Source organism: Belonocnema kinseyi, chromosome 8, assembly GCF_010883055.1.
Source record: "Belonocnema kinseyi isolate 2016_QV_RU_SX_M_011 chromosome 8, B_treatae_v1, whole genome shotgun sequence".
Classification (NCBI taxonomy): domain Eukaryota; kingdom Metazoa; phylum Arthropoda; class Insecta; order Hymenoptera; family Cynipidae; genus Belonocnema; species Belonocnema kinseyi.
This window is the reverse complement of record NC_046664.1, coordinates 118531139-118540486: the sequence shown is the minus strand read 5'-3', so window position 1 is coordinate 118540486 and position 9348 is coordinate 118531139. Positions and strand designations below refer to the sequence as shown.

The 9348-nt window shown below is 32.3% G+C and overlaps 1 protein-coding gene across 1 annotated transcript in view; it reads right to left on the bottom strand.

Annotated features, from left to right (window-relative positions):
- The window catches only part of LOC117179013 (beta carbonic anhydrase 1), a 544277-nt gene that overhangs the window by 208032 nt on the left and 326897 nt on the right, over nt 1-9348 (bottom strand). The window lies entirely within an intron of this gene.

Genomic DNA, 9348 nt, shown 5'->3' with positions numbered 1-9348 from the left:
TGTGTAAAATTTCACCTCCCAGTTTTTGTCAAATGTCCACATTTTGAGACCCCCTGAATCCGAAAAACAGGTTTTTACGAATGTGTCTATCTGTTTGTATGTGTGTATGTCTGTTTGTCTGTGAGCACGATAACTTTTGAAAAAAGTAATCTATTAGATTGCCCTTTGGTTGAAAATGATTTTTTTAACTGAAAATGCAACTATTTCATTTTTGGTTTAAAATTTATATTTTTCACTTGAAATGAAATATTTTTAAAAAATTGTCCTTTCTGAGTTGAACATTCCTGAAAATTCGTCTTATTTGTACTTTCTAAATCTGAATCAGTAAATGTCTAATTCAAATCAGCGTATATACACTGCTGAAACAGTGAAATGTAACTGCTGATCATTGAAATTTCACTGAATAACAGCTAAATTTCGCTGCTTTTACAGCGAATATACGCTTTTAGTCCCTTATTTTATTATTTCTGTAAACCTTTCGTGGTGTAGGCGTGACTCACTGAGCGTGGAAGCGAGTAATGTGAGCAAAGGGGTGTAGGTCTTTAAGAGTTAAGATTGATCTAGAATAATTCTCGATTTTTACAATCTCGTCAGAGAAGGTATTAGATTTCTGGAAAATTGGTTCGCCCAGTTTCTGTCAAATGTCCACGTTTTTAGTCAAATATAATTTAAAACACTTTTGCGTACACGTCTCGCTTGAATAAATACAATATTGTATGTCAGATCTTGAATTTTTCTTAATTTCATTATGCATGTTAATGTTACATTTATCTAAACCTTGAAGTAAAAAACGTAAAAAAAAATACTCATCCCCAGTAGTCCTAGACTCCTAGAGCAGTGCTCGGCAAATTTTTTGCTTAATTTCCAGGTATGGTCAGGCTCCACCCGACTTAATATTTTCTACTACTTTTCGGTCCATTCATGTGCCTTAGTGTGAGTGAGCTTACTCCAGCAAGGGTCTTTTGTCCACAGTAATGTCAAAGTAAGGAAATTTTAAAACTTTTAATTTTTCAACTAGCGATTTGAAAATAGCATTATCAGCATCTACGACTTTTTCCGTTTCCAATGATATATTACTTGTCTAGAAAAGTTAAATATTTGAAGGAGTATAATATCAAGGAACATCAGCTTTACACTCAATTTAATACTAAATACTTCTCAAATTATCAACTTTTCTAGGCAAGTAATATATCATTGGAATCGGAAAAATACGCAGATGCTGATAATGCTATTTTCAAATCGCTAGTTAAAAATTAAAAGTTTTAAAATTTCCTTACTTTGACATGTCTGTGGACAAAAGACCCTCATACTAAGGTACATAAATAGACCGGAAAGTAGTAGGAAAAATTAAGTCGAGTGGAACCTCACCATACCTGAAAATTGAGCAAAAGTTTGCCGACCACTGTCCTAGATCCTAGAGACTTCCCGCCTACATTTCCACTTTTTACAACCTCAGGCCTGACTGTTTCAAAGGAAAGTTTCCCGAACGATGAATGGGCTAGCTGCATTGCAGATTAGAGTCCCAAATATTTTCTACGCCACAGGCGTAAACTTGTCAAATCCTACAAGGGGTCATCCCACCGTACTCCAAATGCGCTAGCGACTATTTACTTGCAAAATACCGATGTGTTTTACGCCACTGGCATATTACAAATTTAGGATGTTTAATATTTCTTAATGAAGCTTTACATTCTTGATGTAATAATTACCATATGATTTTATTAAAAATGGTTAAAGATCTAGCACGTCAAAGTATGTCCATTCAAAAATGTGCACTAACTTATTTAAGTGCAGTTGATTTTGACTTAATTTGACATTATTAAAAGCTGACATTATTAAAACTTAAAATGACATTATTAAAAGAACGGTTAAATGCCGTAGAAATCGGAACAATTTCACAGGTTTCGCAAAGACTTCGCATAGATTTAAAAGATTTGATAAAGTCTTTTATTATTCGACAATTAATATTTCAAAGATTTCTGGTCGATTATAAAGACTGCATAGACTTCAATTGTTTTAAAAAGATTTCATGAAGGTTTTTTCAAAGATTTCGCCGAGATTTCAGATAGATTTGAAAGATTTCAGATACCTTTCAAATATTTCACAATGATTTTTAGAGAAATTACCAGTATTTAATAAAGAATTAAATGATTTCCCAAAGAGTTCAAATATTTCAGAAAGATTTGAGATAGATTTCAAACATTGAACCAAAGACTTCAATAATTGCTTTATGATTTTGCAAAGATTTTGAGAGAATTCACTAAGATTTTAGAAAGATTTCACAAAATTTTCAATGATTTTCCAATGACTTTAAAGATTTCACAAAGCTTACAAATATTTCACAAAGATTTAAAATAGATTTCAAAGATTGAACAAATCATTCCAATGACGTCCTAATGATTTTACAAAGATTTCTAACATTTCGGAAAGATTTAGGATATGTTTAGAAGATTTCACAGACATTTCCATTATTTTTCAAAGACTTTTATTAGTTAACAAAGTTTTCAAAATTCTCAAAAATTTTAAACATTTTGAATAGATTAAAAAAAGTTATTTCGCGAAAATTTCACGAAGAATTTACGAAGGTTGTAATAATGTCTCAAAGATTTTATGAAGAATTTACAAAAGTTTCAAATATTTCGCAAAGGTTTCGGATAAACATAAAAGAATTCGGAAAGGCTTCTATTATTCCACATAGATTCCAGATAAATTTCAAAGTTTAAACAAAGCAAAAAAGAATTGAAAGGTTTCTATATCCTACGATCGGATGAGTCTAAGCAAAGACATTATGATCTTTGGTTTAAGCATTTTATTTATGAGTAGGCAAATCAAGACTTTGGACCTCCCTGGTCGATTTCTATGGGAGGCATTGGCCCCTGTGTCCCCTTGGCAAGGCTCCACCGCCTCATGCTACCTAACTTGGGCGCGGGGATTGATCATAAGTTTCAAGGGGGAGTGGACCATGTTGGTTTGCAAAAGCAATAGAGGTTTAGCAATCCAAAATCTAGGTAGAACAGCCCGCTCGTTATTTAGATCCGGCAACGATATGCCTATTCTGCCGTGATTTGGAAAAACACCGTTAACTGCAAATCGGATAAAGTCACCTTAAGCAGTTAACGGTAGGCGGCTCAAGGCCTTATCCAAAATGCAGTTAACGGTGTTCTTCCAAATCAAGGCAGAATTTCTCTCCAATTCGTGTGGACATATCAAATACTAAGATTTTAAAATTTTTTTAGGATATTGACTAAGTTCTAATTGAATTTGCTTGAAATTTAAGAAAAATACATATATTAAAAGATTTTTGTATCAGAATCTCTGAGAAAATGACCAACTTCAATTTTTAAAATTAGACTAATTCAGAGTGATAAAAATTGAATAATGTAATTGAAAAATAATTTTTAATTCGAAGCGATTACAATTTTAAAATTAAAAATTGGTCGAAGTTTAAGCTTTATTATCTAATGACAACTATGTAAAATATTAATAATATTGATATTGAATAGCTTCTAATATATAGAATCTATTGAATTGAAGATCATACTCTAATTATTACTATATAAACTCCTTATCTTTAAAAACACAATAATGTATTTAAATTTAAATAAAATGGATCAAAATAATTAGGTATAATTATTCATAGTATTAATTATAAATTAATTAATAATTATATTATTCTAAGGACTGGAGATAATAAATAAAAAATTATCTTTTTTATGATAACATTTTCTAGTTGAGAAAATCATTAAAGCAAAAGCTCAGTTAAATAATTAATTTTAAAGGAGTAGATTTGATACATTTTTCTTAATTTATTATTTTATTATGTATTATTGTTACCAACTCCGATCTTCTTTACCAACTTTATCAAATTGTACCCTGTTTTACGAAGTGAGTAGCAGGTAAGCCACCTTTCATTTTAGTTCCCGAAAAATAACAATAAGGCAAACAGGGCGCGCTTTTGGACCTTTAATTTTAGTTCCCGGAAGGCTAAGGCAAACAGGGCGCGCTGGGGTAAGTCGGTCGAAATCAAATATACGGCATAAGCAATCTCCCACCTCATCTCTGATATATGAAACCGTAATATAAATTATTCAACGACTTTTATTTGTGGTATTTATTAAAATAACCATGCTTTTCAAAGTTATAATTGTAAAAATGTTTTAATTGGCCATTTACTTTCAATCCAAATGGTTCTTGTCCGAGCTAAGTAACTATTAGTGCGTCTCGAGGGGCCTACTGAGAGCTGCTTACAGCGCTCCAAGTGGCCTGTTGTCGAAGGAGGCTGTTGCCGCGGAGCGGTGGGTAGAGGGGAACTAACAATTTTCGCCGGACGCGCCATCTATATTTATCGCGGGTAACTAAGCCCACACCGCATCTACGTTTATAATATCTATGGAGCAGTCAAGCATTGTCCTTGAGGTTAAGAGACGAGATATCAGTACTAAAATTAAAGGATTTGTTTAAATTCTCATTTTTCATATTCTTATTGGAGCAAGTATTCAATTTGTGTAAAATCAGACATATGCATTATTACAGATATTTATTTGTCAATTTTGAATTTTATTTTTAAACTTCGCGCGCAACATACTACTTGAGCTGTTATGGATGCGCTTAAAGTCATCTTCGGCAGAAGTTAATGCTATTTTTAACATTTTTAACGCTGCAAAAAAATGTATTGCGATTACTCCGTGAGTTTCTAATGGAAATTCTAACGTAGAATCCGAATTTTAACAATTTAAAAGTTGATCTTGCTGTTTTTTTTTTAAAGAAGAGACCGAAGGGGGAATCAGTGGGGTCTTTAAGGGTACTTTGAAGAGGCTCCTTTCGGTTCCTTCGGTCCGCCGCGCCAGGGTGAATCCAATAAAAGATGTAATTTCTTCTATTTTTAAATTATTTTTATTCACATTGAATAACATTTAAAAAATGCATAAGTCTGAGTATACTTACTGACTTTAAAACACGATTTTCTGGTTCAAATAACACATGCTGAGATAGAGACAAAAGTTTGTACCCTAAATTTGAAGAAAAAACAGATAACATAGATTAACTGGAAACAGACCGTAAAAGTGCATGATAAAGAAATACCTGAAAGAATGTATTTAAAATATTTATCAAACAAATTTCTCGACAATTTTATATCTCTCATTTCAGTGATGATCATTTTCTTACAGACTTTTGATCATAGAGAAAGAAATTGAAGACGCAGAGTTTGATGTCAAACATTTTGGCTTTGAAGAACTGTCTTCAACTAACATAAGAATCGAAACCAATCAAATAGTTTCCCTAGATGAAAGAGTTAATGAGAAAGATTGGATACATTTTTTGACTATTGCAGCTAATGTAGATTTGCACACAGGTGAAAGTCACGAGAATATTTCTCTCGCCAAAGAAGCAGAAACAACTTTTGAATTGCAAGATTTGAAAGAAGCATTGTTTATTATTACAGCTGTTCAAACTATTCTAACTTCGTTAAAATTAATACTCCGCTTTAACGAAATTAATACCACGAATTCAATCCTACTTCAAATGAGAAGTAAGCTAAATATACTTAGTTTATCCAAAGCTGCATTCAAGAATAACGATGACAGGCCTAAGTATTCAACTGGCCTTCATAGTTCCAAAACCCTTTCCCTTATCCACACTTTGACTGATCAGTATTTGCTAACTCATAGCAATACAAAACTCTACACCATCTAACAACTTATCCTGACCCTCATGAAATTGATATTTGACCTAGATTTCAAAGACTTAGCGCACAGGTAGTGATGCGTAGCTATTTCATAATATAATTTTTAACAATCCTACCGATAGAAATCTCTGAGTATTCTCTAACGAAATAGTCTGGCCCATTTGAGTCTATAAACAAAGTCGATTTGAAACAAAATAGTCTCGAAGATAGTTTGAGAGATTTGGGTCCTTTTCAAGGACCTTTTAGCGGTCCTTTTAAGAGTAGTGCGACGGTACTATAATGTTCCTTTTGTATTCTTCACGTACCGGGCGGGCGGAGTTATTTACAGTAGTTGGCCGTCGCTAATCCGACTCTCCCTTTTTAAATTTCTCTTCAAATTATTAACCCTTTTTTTTTTTAATTGATGAATTTTCTCATTATACTCATTTATAATTATAACTTATATGCAAATATGCCATTTTCTAGTTGAAATTAAAAAATTTTGTCTTTTTTGGCGTATCTTCTTCCATTTACGAGAAACGTCGTATTATTTAAAAGAACTACCTGGACCTTTGAATATATCTACCTGAGTGCCTGCGGAGAATTTATCTGAGCTGCTCTGACCCTAGAGAATCTTTAGAATATACTCAGAGATTTCTTTCGGTAGGGAATGTCCATAAAATGAATGCATTTTGTTCAGTAGGGTTGACGTTCATCCCAGTACGGCTTCCAGTTACTTTTACAGAAGCTTAGATGTATTGTATGAGATCTTCGCAGGACTAGATTATTGGCTAACTAGGCGGACGTTTGAAAAAACGATACCATCGTGGTTTGAGGAGAGTTTTTTTGGTGACAAAGTTTATGGTAGTCGCATTAACAATAAAGAAATTTTTGAAAACTGTGGTCTTTTAGATATGTCGTCAACATTTGACGTCGTATTAGCAGCTGGAAGTTTTCGAATTGAAGATTCGCTTTAAAAAATACAAGCAGAACTAAAAATTCCTGCCTTTGTTAAAGGTAAAATCATTATATTATTTTAAAATATTAAATATATTTCGTGTTTTTTAATTTCGGGGAAATCACAGCTACGTCCAGTAGAACTTGAAGAAAGAAGGCAAATCGCTCATGTCAGAATTCACGTAGAGCTTGTCATTGGTTCTCTGCGGCACAAATAGAGAATTTTGGCTGGAAAATTGTCCATTAAAATGTTAGCAACAGTCCAAGGTAAAATCAAAGAAGTTAACAAAGTTCTTCGTCTTTGTGCTGCTTTGTACAACTTAAATCTTCCTATTGTGTCTTGAACATGGCATGCTATTAGTTTTGTTGAATACTATTTTTTTGATTAATTTTAGCACTGTTATTATTTCATTATTTAAAATATTGAACCTTAATATTTTATATTCTTTCTTGCGAATAATCTGCATGTAAAGCATGTTGGGCAGATGCACTCTTTTATTCTAGAATGTTACTTTTTGAAATTTTTAAAGTGCGATGTAATTACGATGTTATTGGTTTATTGAGATGCATGCTCGAAAAAAATTAAACAATTAAATAATATTTATTTCAGGTATAGATCAGAATAAATATATTTTGCAAAAAAAGGTCTTTTAATTTCCCTTGTCATTAAAAAAGGTGAATGGTGAAGGTAAATGATTTTAAGTACATTCATTAAATTTCTAAAGAACTCGAAGTTAAGTAATTTTAAAAGAATTCAGAAAAATTGAATGATTTTGAAGACATTTGAATTGACTTTAGGGATTTGAAAGATTTTTTAAAAATAATTCAAAAAAGTATAAGGATTTGAAGTTTATTTTATAAGATTTTAGAATAGTTTACATGATTTTAAAGAATGTCAAGCTAGTTATTAGCATTTTCAGGATATTCAAGAAATCTTACAGGATTTCTATGAATTTGAGTTCTTTTTGGGAATTATTAGGGATTTGAGGGGATTTTAAACTTTCTTTTTGAAGGATTTTCAAATAATTCCATAGATTTTAATACATTTAGCAATAGTTGCAAGTATTACATAAAAATATTTTCATTGATTGTCCGGAAAAGTTAGTTAACACCGGAAATGACTCGGAATTATCATATAATTTTTAAGATAAGAACCCGCCTTAAAAATATAATCAAGGACTATTCCCGGATTTCCTTGAATCACACTGTAGATTCCCTCCGGTTATTTATTAGGTGAGCAGAGCACGTTTTTCAGAACCAGAACACATTTGGCAACTAACATTTCCACATTGAATCATTTCTTGTCCATTCTCAGATTGATTACAGTCACACCAAAGTTGTAAATCAAAGGCTATGTCATTTCTTTGTTGTGTGTACCATCTTCCTAATAATTATGATAGAATAAACTTTCGATGAAATTGTAAGGCTTTTTCTAATTTTTCCTTGCAGAAAACATCATCATAGACAATTATTTCGATCTACACAAATTGCTTCGCTACACTTTAAAGTCTTAATACGCAAGTTTTGTTACGTACATTTGTAAAATAACTTGACTATAGTAACTTGAAATGGTTCAGAATATAAATTTCATTTATATTCAAAATATTCACTCAGCAGCGGGGGAAAGCGAAAATAGATACGCTCTTAAATAACTTGCGAATTCTTTAGCAAAATATTACATAAGTTACATAAACCATTACGCGAAACAGGTGTAGTGGAGAAGGGCACTCGGTGCCAAGCATTCGCAGGGAATCATAGTTTGGCTCTCCACTCTCCAGGGCCTTAAAATCTACTCGTTACCATCTACTATACAATCGAAAACGAAACGCCGATACCGCGTGTAGAGTGAAGGTAACAGCAAAGATATAGCTGGCCTGGTGGTTTATTACAAATACAGTTACAAAAACACAGACAGCGCATATGAGTTCTCTCTGCTTTTTGCTCCATTTCGCAAAATTTGGGGAAACCATTATCAAGACCTGGCTCAATTGTGAGTAAAAAAATAAGTTAGCAAACGATTCTAACCGTTCAAATGCTGCCGTCTGCTACCCGCTGATTTCTATCATACGCAAAGTTCATATTTATCATGAAAATAATGATTTCCCCAACAAAAAGTTCGATTTTTCAATATTTTATTGATCCGAGGATTTCGCAAAACCCCGGATATTCGACAAGTTTTCTTTCTTTCGTTCACAAATCCTTCGGAAAAAACATATGTGGAATCAGTGCCGTACCTATAAAAAAAAATTCAAAGTCGGATTGAACCAACACCCTTCAAGCAAAAGAGGAAAAAGATAATGTTTAAAAATTTGAAGGCGACCATCCATCGTACTTTTCTACTAGCTTTGAAGTAGAAATCTGCGATCTTAAGGAATTGAAGAAATTCCCAAAATGGACGTTTGACTTCTGTGGGCAAATATTGCACACGAAATTTGCACAGAATTTAATTTAAATCATAATTAAATTAAGTTCCCCAGTTCTTCAAAAAAGGGGGAAAACAATGTAGAATCCAGATCGCTTTTAGACGCATAAAAGAATACTACTCGGTTATCTAAACTAAAAATACAAAAAATATAATTAAGAAAATAACAAGATAAATATGTTCTCGCTTCTGTGATCCCATTTTCCTCACGTTAATTTGAGAAGAAATCAAATTTATGAAATTTTGTTAAAATAAATTTATATAAGATGAGAACTGAGCTAATTGATGCTCAAATAGACATTGG